This window comes from Coturnix japonica, chromosome 3 (genome assembly GCF_001577835.2).
Source record: "Coturnix japonica isolate 7356 chromosome 3, Coturnix japonica 2.1, whole genome shotgun sequence".
Classification (NCBI taxonomy): domain Eukaryota; kingdom Metazoa; phylum Chordata; class Aves; order Galliformes; family Phasianidae; genus Coturnix; species Coturnix japonica.
The window spans coordinates 84,979,797-84,992,287 of NC_029518.1; the positions used below are offsets into that span (position 1 = coordinate 84,979,797).

The following is a 12,491-nucleotide window of genomic DNA, read 5'->3' on the forward strand; positions in this document are numbered from 1 at the left end:
TTCAGTCACTAGGGTACAGGCAGTTAAGACATGTAGATAATTAAATGCTACTATTAATAAACCCCCCAAAAATAAAAGACAACAACAAGCAAGCATTTATCATTTTAAAATCAGCAGTCCCAGACATTATCCCCTCAAATTAACCAGGACTGATGGCTCTCCTAGGCATTGCTATTGATATATAACAATGCTGCAATACTTGGAAAATGCTTGGGAACTGTAGGAAAATTTTGAAATAACTACAACTGCAGCAGTCTAAACTGAGCTTTACTAAGCACTGAGAGGATGGTGTGGCACACTTACATAATTTTACTGAAATTGACCCTTAGCAACATCATACAAGAACTGATATAAGATTCAAGATAATGGCATAATTAGCACCAGCCAACACTTTATCATGGAAAATTTGTAGTCAGGTACAACTGAAAATGCTTTTTGATGGTGTTTCTAAATCTGTTGATAAAGGTAGCTAGGTTAGGATATTGTGTACTTAGACACATTTTAAACATTTCACAGTCTCTTATGCAATATTCAGTTAATAAGTACTTATAACATCACCATATTCATAATGGTTAACAAATATTTCTCCAGAAACAAATAAACAAATAACTACTTTGTGCAAAAAAAGTTTCTTTATGAAGTAATTGCAAAAATTAAAACTACATATTTAGCCTTTCAGATATAATCCCACAGTTATATGTTCTAGCCCAGTAATATTCAGTATTGTCACTGGTTCTCTGGAAGTTTATATGTTACTGAAATATGCAGATATTGCAAAAATTAGTGCATTGATAAACAATGTTGGAGACAGGCCAATTACATATACTGGCCTGAACTGCCTGGCAGATTTAACTCATATAAAGAACATGACAATTCCAAAGTGCTTTATCTATGAAGAAAGAAAGTAGACCATTCTTGAAAGACCAAAGTTCATAACCTGCAAGGCAGTAAGACTGAAGAGGATCTGGACCACCAGACGATCATGAGCAATTACTGCTTTAGCTAAAGGGCACAGTGTGATCTGTAGCTGTTCAACCTTAAAGGCTATAAGAATTTTCCAGAAAGCCACTGAGGTACTCAGATACAGTCAGCAACTTTGGTAACAGGGGGCAAGTTTTCATCCAAACCATACCTATTTTTCTGTTAGCTTGCTTGATGCCCTGTTAGAGACTTCTCAGTATATAGATTTAAGCCTGCGAGTCTCATCATACTTGGGCTGCAGATAAGCTCCCAAAAGTTTCTACAGTCAGCACCACTTTACCTATCTCCTAGCTGTGCTCAAATAGCTACCATATGTGCTTCCTCAGGGTTGCCAACTGTGAGGGATCCAGAGCTTTGGGCTCCACTCCAGGACAAATGGCAAGTTTTGTTCGCTAGCAAGGAAGTAATGCAGACTTTCTTTCCCAGCAGACAGGTAGACCATAAAATGATCCTTCTTGTTAAAACTGCCAGTCTCTCTGAATTTCTTGCTAAAGGCATGCAGCATTAGAGGTTCAGTCTGAAGCTCCAAAACTAGTTCAGATGTGTGCTTAGTGAAGTATTCCAGTTTCACTATAGCTGTAATTCACTGGATGTCTGAAAAGACATGAAGTTGCTAAGAGCCTTAAATCAGGTTTTCTTCCTTTCCAAGCTTGCTACTGTAGTGTTATTATAATGAAATGCTTCAGAAACAACTCACCAATTCCTGATATACAGCTTATTCCATAAATAACGTATTCTAATTTGCATTAAGACAGACACACTCAGCTTCTAACAGTACCGATTGAACTGTTCAGAGAAGCAATCTCAGAGAGGGTGTTTGAATACTGAGAGAAGTCAGGAAAGAATCAAAGCAATAAGATGGAGTCTAAAAGATTCTGATACTTTATACAATACATGGAATATAATTTATTCAAGAGAAAATTAAGAATATTTACGTGACCAGGGTCTGCAAATGCCCACAGTGCACAATGTTTTCCAGGAGGGGAATCAACTTTTTTGAGAGAGTAGATGTTAGCAGCGTAAGGGAAAACTATTTTAAGTTGAAGGAGGGAAGATTTAGGTTGGATATCAGGGGGAAGAATTTTACAAAGTGAGTGGTGAGGTGCTAGAACAGGTTGCCCATAGGTTGTGGATGCCCCATCCCTGGAGGTGTTCAAGGCCATGTTGGATGGGGCCCTGGGCAGCCTGGTCTAGTGCTAAATGTGGAGGTTGGTGGCCCTGCCTGCGGTGGGGATGTTGGAGCTTGATGATCCCTAAGGTCCTTTATAACCCAAGCCATTCTATAATTATATGTGATCTTACATTGAATGAACCAAGATTTAGGCTTTTTTTTTTTTTTTTTTTTTTTTTAATTTCCCTTTTTAATTTAAACTAAGTTGAAATTATAAACTATTTGACCAAACACGGCCATGGATATATTGTTTCATCTGGAGACGCTACCATTTAACAGAAGAAGAAAATAAGGTGAAGATTTTGGGAAATTAATATGTGCAGATCAAGCTAATGTAAACCTGATCTCATTGGGTATATATAAAACTTTAACTTTGCCCATGACACAAAACCTTACTTGCTTTACTTCTAGAGATCTAATCCCTTCAGTCAATGCAGAGCTTCCTACTCAACTGAGTTTTCAGTTGGAGTTAGTGAGACAAAAGTTATAACAGATCTCCCTCTTCCCCAAGTTTCAGTAGCATAGACTAAGCTTGATCTGATAATAATACCTGACCCTTAACTTATGCCTTATTAACCCCAGTCCAATAAGTAATTGCATTCTGTAACAAAACGGCTGCATTTGTGGATGAAAGAAAAGCAGAAGATGCCATTTACCTCAACTGTAACAAGACTTTTGATACAGTGTTCTTGTATCCCGTTATCACTCTATATGCATAGTCAGTCCTTTGAAATCTGTTCTCAATATTTCAGTCCTCTCATTCAGGATCTTGATTTTCACAGAAAACTTGAAAGATTCACCCAAATTTTTAATGCACTTATTTTTGATGATTGGATCTACAAGAAAAAACAGAGAAATAAAAATGTAGGAAAGAAAGTCACATTAAGAAAATACTTGAGTACTTATGGAAAGGTCAGGAAAAAGGGAAAGCACTCCCACTGTCCTTTCAGACCCCTTTCCCACCAATCTTTGTGCTTTCTTAGCCTAGACATCTGAAATTTAGTTCGTATATTTTAAAATACCCTTTCCAAATAAAACAGCAAGTTTTATAAACAATTATCAGATTTTAATCTTTCCCTCACAAAGATAACAACATACAGTTAAATCCTCTTAGAGCAGAGTTCCAGCAGATTGTTTGAGAAGACAAAAGAAGTTAAGGGCATGAATTACAAACGGACACAATAAGCATTTGATGAGACTGATGGCTAGAACATAAATTACTCCTTTGTGCAAACATTTATTAATATCAAGGACAGTTCTTCTTGCCAAAAAAACAGTAGAATATATCCTTGAGACTTGCTCACTAACTTTGCGTATGACTCATTCTCCTGCTGTAGTGCAGAGAAGGAATCCCATCCTTCATTCACACAAACACTGCTAGCTGTACCTGAATCTGTAGATGCAGACCTGAATGAGAAGACTTTGGGTAAACTCACATGTTCACCACATATTCCTTTTGTAAAGAAACACATTTAGGATTAACTGAAATATCCTGGAGGGAAGATAGGAAACACCTTCAAGTAATTCTCATTGGCTTCCTATCATTTAGAAGTGAAAAGAGCCAAATTGCACACAACTATTTTAAGTGTTTCTTCTTTTACTAGGGTGGTTTGTTGTGGTTTTTTTTTTTTGGTTTGGTTTGGTTTTTTTTTGTGTGTGTGTGTTTTATTTACCATTGATTGATATGAAGGATGAGAAAGTAAAAGGGTAACAAAAATCTGTGCCTCTTTACACTGGAGCTAGAAATTCAAAAGCACAGTTCTTGATTCAAAGGCCTTATATTAATTAAATTAAATAAAAGGGATAACTGGTTTGTATACCAGTCAGGGAAGCGGGCAGAAGTACAGATTAAAACTGAGTGTTACATTTGTGGGAAGAATGAGAAACAATAGACCAAAAAATATTTGGAACTTTTAAAACCACAACTTCTTGTGTTCATGAACAAAAGTATATAATGACACTTCTAAAGTGGGTAGATAAGCATCTGAAGCTTTTGTGAACTTTAAGAAAGAATGCAATTTGATTTGTTGATGGAGATTCTGAACCAAATTTGCACCATATGTGAGTTGCACCTTAAGTGAGAACACAGGGGTGGGCAATGGGACTGGGGGAGTCTTGGCCAGCTGTGCGCCCATACATGTGTGGGGGATATATGTTCCAAAAGACAAGTTAACATTTAACTCATGGGGTTTAAACATTAATAGCTGTCCCAGCAGGGAGACCTTGCTAGGAGTGGGCATGGTGGGGACAGTTGGACTAGATGATCTTTGTGAGCTTTTCCAACCTGCATGATTCTATGAGTTTATGAGTCTAAGAGCAAGGCGAATTTCACAGAAGTCTGTGTTCTGAATAAGCATCAATACATAAACGTACATTTACTTAATATATATACCTTGTGGTCTTTTGAGTACAGTACACCTAATGAAAGTATCTATATTTCTACTTGTCTAATATTTAGAAGATCTATTACTGTAAGCACTTTAATGGCTGAAATGTAACTGTTTTTAAAGAGCCATAACCCAGTCTCTTCTGAAATTCTCATAGAAGGTATTAGCAATACACATTCTCAAGTTATCATAAAACCCTATGAGAACAGAGGACAAACCAACTGTGGAACACTCAACCTGCAACAGCATTGAGGAATACGTAACGTTGTACCTATCATCATACACAGGACTTAGACCACTGAACAAAAATCCAAAGCACAATTGTGGAAATGCAGGTCAAAGTGGTGATAACTTCAGAGTTTTTGCTTCAGCTTTGGATCTCCTAATGACTGTAATCTTGATCACGCTGTGTTGCAACCTCTTTGCTAGCCTGAATCACACACATTCAGTTCAGGCCTAGAGGCCTTTTGATCACACCTACAAGGGTTGTGCCTGGCAAGCCGCCTGGAAAAGAGCTTACAGCTCTGCAGAATCATAAAGCCACTGATATGTCCCCACAGTTCAGCAAGCAGCAGAGTTGTAAGAGCTGTAACTCTTAGCAGCTGTAAACCAAACGATCATTACAGAAAATGAGAGAGAAAACAAAGACTTTATCTGCCCCACTTTGCTTGACAAATTTCACTTCTAGCTCTGTCACAGCAACTGAAGGACTCTGTCCTCTGAAGAGGGAATTGGACTACTGAAGTAAAAAGATGTTGCCTGTTTGCTTATCTAGTGCATGTTTTTAATCAGGTTTGAATTTACCCTTCAGAACTGACCTACATTATTTGAGCCTGTAATTAAATTGAGAAATCTGTTGGTTTGCTTTCAATTGACTCACCTTTTGAATAGGGAATATATAAAAACACTCATTCTTCTGAAGCCAAGAGTAGATGAGCTTTGAACACACAATTTAAGCTTATCTAGGATGCTCATGCATAATGTTTTTCACTGAGGAGCTCACACTAATATGTGTGATCAAAGATGTCCACAGTGGGCCTTTGTATCAGCCAAGTCATAATGTGTGCAAATAGATAACAGTGAATGTAATTATGTGACAGCATACATGCGTGTAGTTTGTGTGCATATAAAAACCAGGATAACAGCTTTTTAAATGTGGCATCTAGTATCTAAAATTCAGAAATATACCATAAATGATTCATATGCTAAAGTTCGCTGATCCAGTATAGAACCCACAGTAAACAACAGTGGCACTGATTGAGACTGACAATAACTGAAGAAAACTATGAGCATTTTAGATTAAAAAAAAAAAGCAGACCAAGGCTCCATGTGAATTGAAAACATTATTAAAAAATTTAAAAAGATGGGACTTATGCTTAAGATTTTGATTAAACGTATGTCAACTCTAGTGAACTAAGAGCATTTTAAGTATAGTGGGTATGTACAATGCAAAAAACCACAAGTATTTCACAGAAGCAAAGAGGAAACGCTTAGGAAATGACAAAAGAAAAGACCATAAAGAAAAAAGAAAAAAAAAGGAAAACAACCTAAAAAAAATTAAGAAGAAATGTTAACGAACTAAAAAAACACAAATAGTAGTCCTATCCTTGACACCCTGAGTAGAATATTCAGTCTTTACAACAAAAACAGGACAGTAACAAATAAAAATTAATTGAAGTGATAGAGCGAAATTAATTGATTGATATTAAAATTAAAGGCAGTAATATTAGCCACTCTTTATAACAATAACATCATTACATACTCAACACTAGTGAATGCCTATTTTCTGTTTTCTAGTTCCTTGTCACTTGAGAGTTGACAGCAACTAACTCAAAAACCACATGGTATCAGGAAATGTTTGCTTCTGTCAGTGCGCATTTCATTCTGCTTATCAAAGGTTATGTTATAAATAGCTTGTAGCTATTAGAAATGCAAACAATTAGTTGATAAATTAATAAGGGAGACAAGTAAAATATCAATCATAGCACTGCTAACATAATTAGCATACATTAAACTGGATCACAGATTACTGCAGCTGTTGCATAAAATGAGCACCTACTTCAGTTCTTCAATACCTTGCATACTTTTAACCCCAAAACAATACTACACAATACTCAAAATGCAAATAAATAAATAAATAAATAAATAAATAAGAAAGCAATAGTGAATGCTAATTTGTAAATCTTTGCCCAAGACATACATATAACCCTCAGCAAGTTTGCTGATGACACCAAGCTGAGTGGTGCAGTCGATACGGTGGAGGAACAAGATGCCATTCAGAGGGACCCTTGACAGGCTGGAAAACTTGGGCCTCGGGTAACCTAATGAGTTCAACACGGAACAAAGTTGCAAGGTTTTGCACTTGGGCCGGAAGAACCCAGGCACCTGTACAGCGCTGGGAGGAGTCTGTCCTTGAGAGCAGCTCGGCTGAAAAAGACCTAGGGGTCCTATAGATGAGAAACTTTAACATGAGCAGCAGTGCGTTCTGGCAGCCCGGAAAGCAAATGGATCTGGGCTCCATCAGGGAGGGGTGGTCAGCAGGGATAAGGGAGTGATCGCTCCCTCTCTACTCTGCTCTTGTGAGGCCCCATCTGGAGTACTGTGTCCAGGTGTGGAGCCCTCAGTACAAAAAAGATATGGAGATTTTGGAAAGGGTCCAGAGGAGGGGCCACAAAGATGATCAGGGGGCTGGAGCACCTCCCTATGAGGGACAGGCTGAGGGAGTTGGGTTTGTTCAGCCTGGAGAAGAGAAGGTTGCGAGGTGACCTCATTGCAGCCCCCCCCATTTCAATACCTGAAGGGAACTTACTCCAGGAGGGGAGTAAAACTCTTCGAAAAGGGCTGAAATAGCAGGACCTATGGGGAAAGTTTAAGTTGAAGGAGGGAAGATTAGGTTGGATGTTAGGGAAAGTTTCTTTACTAGAAGGGTGTTAGGTCCTGGAACAAGGGCTGGGGGGGGGGGGGGGGGGGGCCCAGGTTGGGGGGGGGGTTTTTTTGGGTGGATGCCCGGTCCTTGGAGGTGTTCAAGACCCAGGTTGGACGGGCCCTGGGCACCTGATCTAGTAAATGTGTATGTTTGGTGGCCCTGCTAGGCAGGGGGGTTGGAACTACATGATCCTTGAGGTCCCTTCCAACCCGGGTCATTCTGTGATTCTGTGATTCTGTGATAACACAAGTACAGAATCACAGACTTGTTGAAGTTTGCTGCATCATCTGGGTCCATCCAGCTCAGCCCCTGCTCCAGCAAGGATACCCACAGCACAGTGCCCAGCATCAAATCCAGATTTCTGTAGATCTCCAAGGAGGAAACTTCACAGCCTCTGGGCAGTCAGTGCTCCAGCACCAATACTGCACAGAGCTGCTCCTGGTGTTCAAGAACAACCTCCTCTGTCCCAGACTGTGCCCATCGTTTCTTTTGCTGGTGCTGGGCACCACTATTTTCAGAGCCTGGCTTGATCCTCTTTACACTGTCCCTTCAGGTATTTACAGACATTGATGAAAACCCCATGAGCATCCACTTCTCCAGACTAAACAGGTCCGGCTCCCTAAGCCCTTCCCCTCGTACAAGAGCTGCTCCCATCCGTTGATCATCTTGGTGGCTCTGTGTTGGACTTTCTTCAGTATGTCCATGCTCCTTTTGCCCTGCAGGGCCAGAACTGGACGCAGCACTCCTGGCGTGGCCCCACCAGTGCTGAGTAGAGGAGAAGGATCACATCTCTTCTGCTGACACTTTGCCTAATACAGCCAAGAATGCAGTCATCTTAGCAGCAAGGGCAAAATGCATTACATTTTTCTGTCTGTAATTTCTCTTATTTCATATAAAGTTGTTTTTAAAGCAAATTGAAAAATATAGTTTTTCTCAACTAGACATAGAAGAGACTTCATGCTTCAGAAGTTTATGCTGTCTGAAAGAGTTTTAAGATCTAGAACAAATTTTGATGATACTGTAATTCAAATCACTTAAAGCAAATACTTTTTTGTATTTGCTTTATATAAAAGAACTGCCTGTATTCTGCCCTTGGTTGAGATTTGCCTCCTGACTAAAGGTAATACAGTTACTCAACGAACAGTGGGAAAGAATCTGTTTCCTATGATATTGGAATTAGGATATTAGAATTAAAACTGAGGCTTTCAAAATTATAATATTGCATGCCTAACGTTAGTTTTGTGATATGCTGTCCTACTATACTATCACCCAATCAAAACCAATGGTGTAAAGGCTTTATTTCCATTATACATATTGTAAAAATGGGAAATTGTATCCCTTACTTCTAACACATCAACTGCACCACCCATCTAGACAGTATCAGCAAACCAGCTGAAGGTACAACATAATCCCATCATGTGTATCATTGATAAAGATGTCTCAGAGCACTGATCCCAAGATGGACCCCCGTAGGACACAGCTTATCACCAGTCTCCACCTGGACACAGTGAAGATTTCAAATCCAAATTTTCCAATTTAATGATAAGGAAGTCATGCAGGAACATCTCGAAGGCCTTGCACAAGTCCAGGTCCATTGATGCCATCTCTCCATTGTAGAAGGCCACCAGACTCATGGCTAGCAAGTCCTTGCTCAGCCATGCTCTGCTTGATTTCTCATGTTTTCCCTTCCAAGCCCTGCAATTTTGTGACCCTGTGCAATTCTGTGATACTGAGCTGTCTGGGTGAGAGAATGTTAGCAAATGCAGGTAAACTATTAACTTCCCAAGACAGAGAAAAAGGACACCCAAAATTCTGTTTGTTCTTTCCACCTATGGAAAAGCATAGAGCTAGCAACAGTAGGAAAATCTGCCTTTATACAACTTGCAGCAACAAAAAAGGCTTAGTGCTCCTCATGCTTTAGCATAGAATTGGATTAGATGATCTCCAATCCATACGATTCTGTGATTCTTGTTTTCAAGACTTTATGACACTCTTTTACACAAACCAACAGCTACCATGTCTGTAGAAGACCTTCTGAACAAGGCCTACAAATTCCTGAAGGGAGGTTGTGATGAGGAGGGGCTTGGCCTCTTTTCCCAGGCAACAAACAGGACTCGAGGAATTGGCCACAAGTTTCTACGGAAACCTCCCACCAAAGGAGGTTTAGATTAAACATAAGGAAAAACTTTTTCTCTCAGAGAGTGGTCAGGCACTGGAACGAATGCCCAGGGAGGTGGTGGAATCACCATCCCTGGCAGTGTTCATGAGGCATCTGGATGAGGAGCTATGAGGTATAGTTTAGTGGCTTGAGGTAGCAATGGCAATGGGAGGATGGTTGGACTGGATGATCTTGTAGATCCTTTCCAACCTCGTGATTCTACGATTCTATGATTCAATATAATGCAAAAATATTTCCTTGAGCTGTACATCTGTATGACTGGATACATGACGCAGTTCAGTAAAACTATCACACACACAGAAAGCTAAAACTAAGCATGTATACAAACTCATGTTGTAAATACGCATACATAAATGTATATTACAAATGAAACAGTTAAAATATCTGAAATGCACGGTATAACTAATATACTATGAGTATACATTATGCCAATAGAGTTATGTATGAGTGTGATTTTTTAGATTAGATCATACCAGTCTACATACTATGCAGATCCCTGAGCACATGACATGTCCCACTGACATAAAAACCGAAACATGCTTATTTGTTTAGACTGTAAGTCTTCTGTGGCAGTGCATATGTTTGTACAGCATTTGGCAAAATAAAACTTCTGGTCTGTGATTACAGCTCATGTGCACCAGAGCACCACAAGTATGTGTACACACATATACACACGCACTCATGTTTTTGAAGCTGAGCAGACATTTAGACGAACAACTCCCGAAGACTATGGCAAAGATGAGTAATGTGCATCCCAGAAGAACTTCACATGACAGAACCCTACTGTTCTCATGGAAACAGAGAAGAAAGCCACTAACAGCAAAAATGTAGCTGGAGATTGGCTACAGCTGCCTGAAGACAATTAAAGACAAAAACACTATGGAGAGACAGAGTTGTGAAAGAGAGGGAAATACAAATAGCCTTGTCAAAAATAGATTTTGCTGTTTAATTGGTAAGAAGGTGTTATTCAGACTGAAGGAAAAAACAAAACAAAACAAAACAAAACAAAACCAATATTGGAAAGAACTGATTCAATATAGAAAATAATTATTTTAGAAGAAGCTATAAAGTCTCCTCCAAAGACTAAGAGAAGTCTGGACATGATGGTCTTATTCAGCCTTTCCTACCTAAACTTTTCAGCGGTTTTACAGTTCAAAAATACACAAAGCGTAATATTAAGAATCCAAATTAATGAAGTGTTTCCAAAATAGAATGACATCATACAGAAACTTGTTTTCTGATGAGAAAATGTCAGAAGAACATGATCTCCTTTTCCCAGCTCAAACTGCATCAGTTGAGATCTTCAAAGACACTCCAGCTGAGCTCAGCTCAAGCACTGATCTCTCTCTCATGACTAACAACAGCATGTAAGGATATGGCAACTCTACTTTGTACTTTCTTTGTATTTAATCCATATTTTCTGTATCTTTATTTATTTGAAATCACTGAGGACATCTACGGATATTTTATAAAATAGCAGTTTTGCAAACACTGTTGTTCTTCCCTCTTTGAAGCATTCATACCCTCTTGTAAATCACAGCATAACCAGTTAAAAGGAGAAACTGTCTTTTAATCATACAGGGCATTTACAAATTGCACTTTTACATTCCTTCAGTCATAACGCCCCAATCTCTGTGCTTTTGTGGATGAAACAGTAATAGAGTATCATAGGACAGATCATTTCAAAACATAATCGGATAATCCCACTAAAACAAAAAAGGAAGGACTAACAACTATTAGCAGAGTTTGGAGAACATCACAGAATCAGAGTATTGCCATTATATACTACCTGGAGTTATCAGCTAAGTTTGAAAAGTTGCACAGAGAAAGGACAGGGAGAGTAGTACTCAAAATGGTTGTTTTAATCAGTTCCGTCTTCTCCTGATCTGTTTATTCGTGTTTTTATTCACTAAATTATTTTTCACCTCTGATTTCATCATCTCTGTTGGATGTCTACAGTAGTGCACCAGCCTCCTCGGGGGAAAAATTAGATAGTTCTATTTCTGAATTTTAGTGAAGAATACATATTTCTTAGGCTATTTCATTTAAAAGTATATTTAGTCTTATTCAAAGGTATTTTATTATTGATTGAGGAACGCACTAAAGCATTGTCTTTTTGTCTTTTGACTAAGAAAAGTCTTTGAAGTAAAAGCCATTGCAGTCATTTTTTAAGCCAATTCTACTCTTAAAGATATTAGTGGTTTTATTTTTTATTTTATGTGCACATCTGTGTGTATGTATATATAAATGCATACGTATATATATATGTACAGATATTTATTCACTTACATGCATGTCTGCCCTTTCTTTTAATGTTAATGAATCTATGTATATAGCAAGGCGTGTTTACTACATGAAGGATGCAAATATAAGTTTGAATAAAAGATAACTGTAGAAAAGAATTTCCTTAAAATATAGGTTTTAGAATGCAAATTCAGTCCTAAAACTATTTTGGTATTCACAGGCACCATGGTGATGTCTGCTTCTCTAAACAGTGCAGTACTGTAGTACAGCAATAACTTCCATGCTATAATCCTCCAGATTCTCAGGTTTCCATGGAAATGAGTGGGAATCCCAGCACAAGGGAAAAGTAACAGGCTATCCATCTCACACCATGGTGCTGGATCTCTGAACAGCCGCTACATAAGACAATTGTGGCAAGAATAAAAATATGCAGAACACAATAACTACACATAATGCCAGAGCCAAAGAAAACAATTATGACTGTACCTTAAAGGAACTCATGCAAACTCCTGCCTTAGCTGAAGCTGCCCAGGGTACTAATATAGATGCTATATGGTGTTGTGAAAATAACAATTAAGCAAGTTACAGCTAATTAAATCAAAA

The 12,491-nt window shown here is 38.5% G+C and overlaps 1 protein-coding gene across 16 annotated transcripts in view; it reads right to left on the reverse strand.

Annotated features, from left to right (window-relative positions):
* MYT1L (myelin transcription factor 1 like) overlaps window positions 1-12,491 on the reverse strand; it is a 277,706-nt gene that overhangs the window by 125,210 nt on the left and 140,005 nt on the right. For 15 of the 16 annotated variants that reach the window (XM_015859374.2, XM_032443418.1, XM_015859366.2 and 12 more), the window contains exon 3: window positions 2,809-2,988. The exons of the other annotated variant lie outside the window; for it this stretch is intronic. The gene's annotated coding sequence lies outside the window, so the exon portion shown is untranslated. The remainder of the gene's footprint in view (window positions 1-2,808; window positions 2,989-12,491) is intronic. 16 annotated transcript variants of the gene reach the window in all.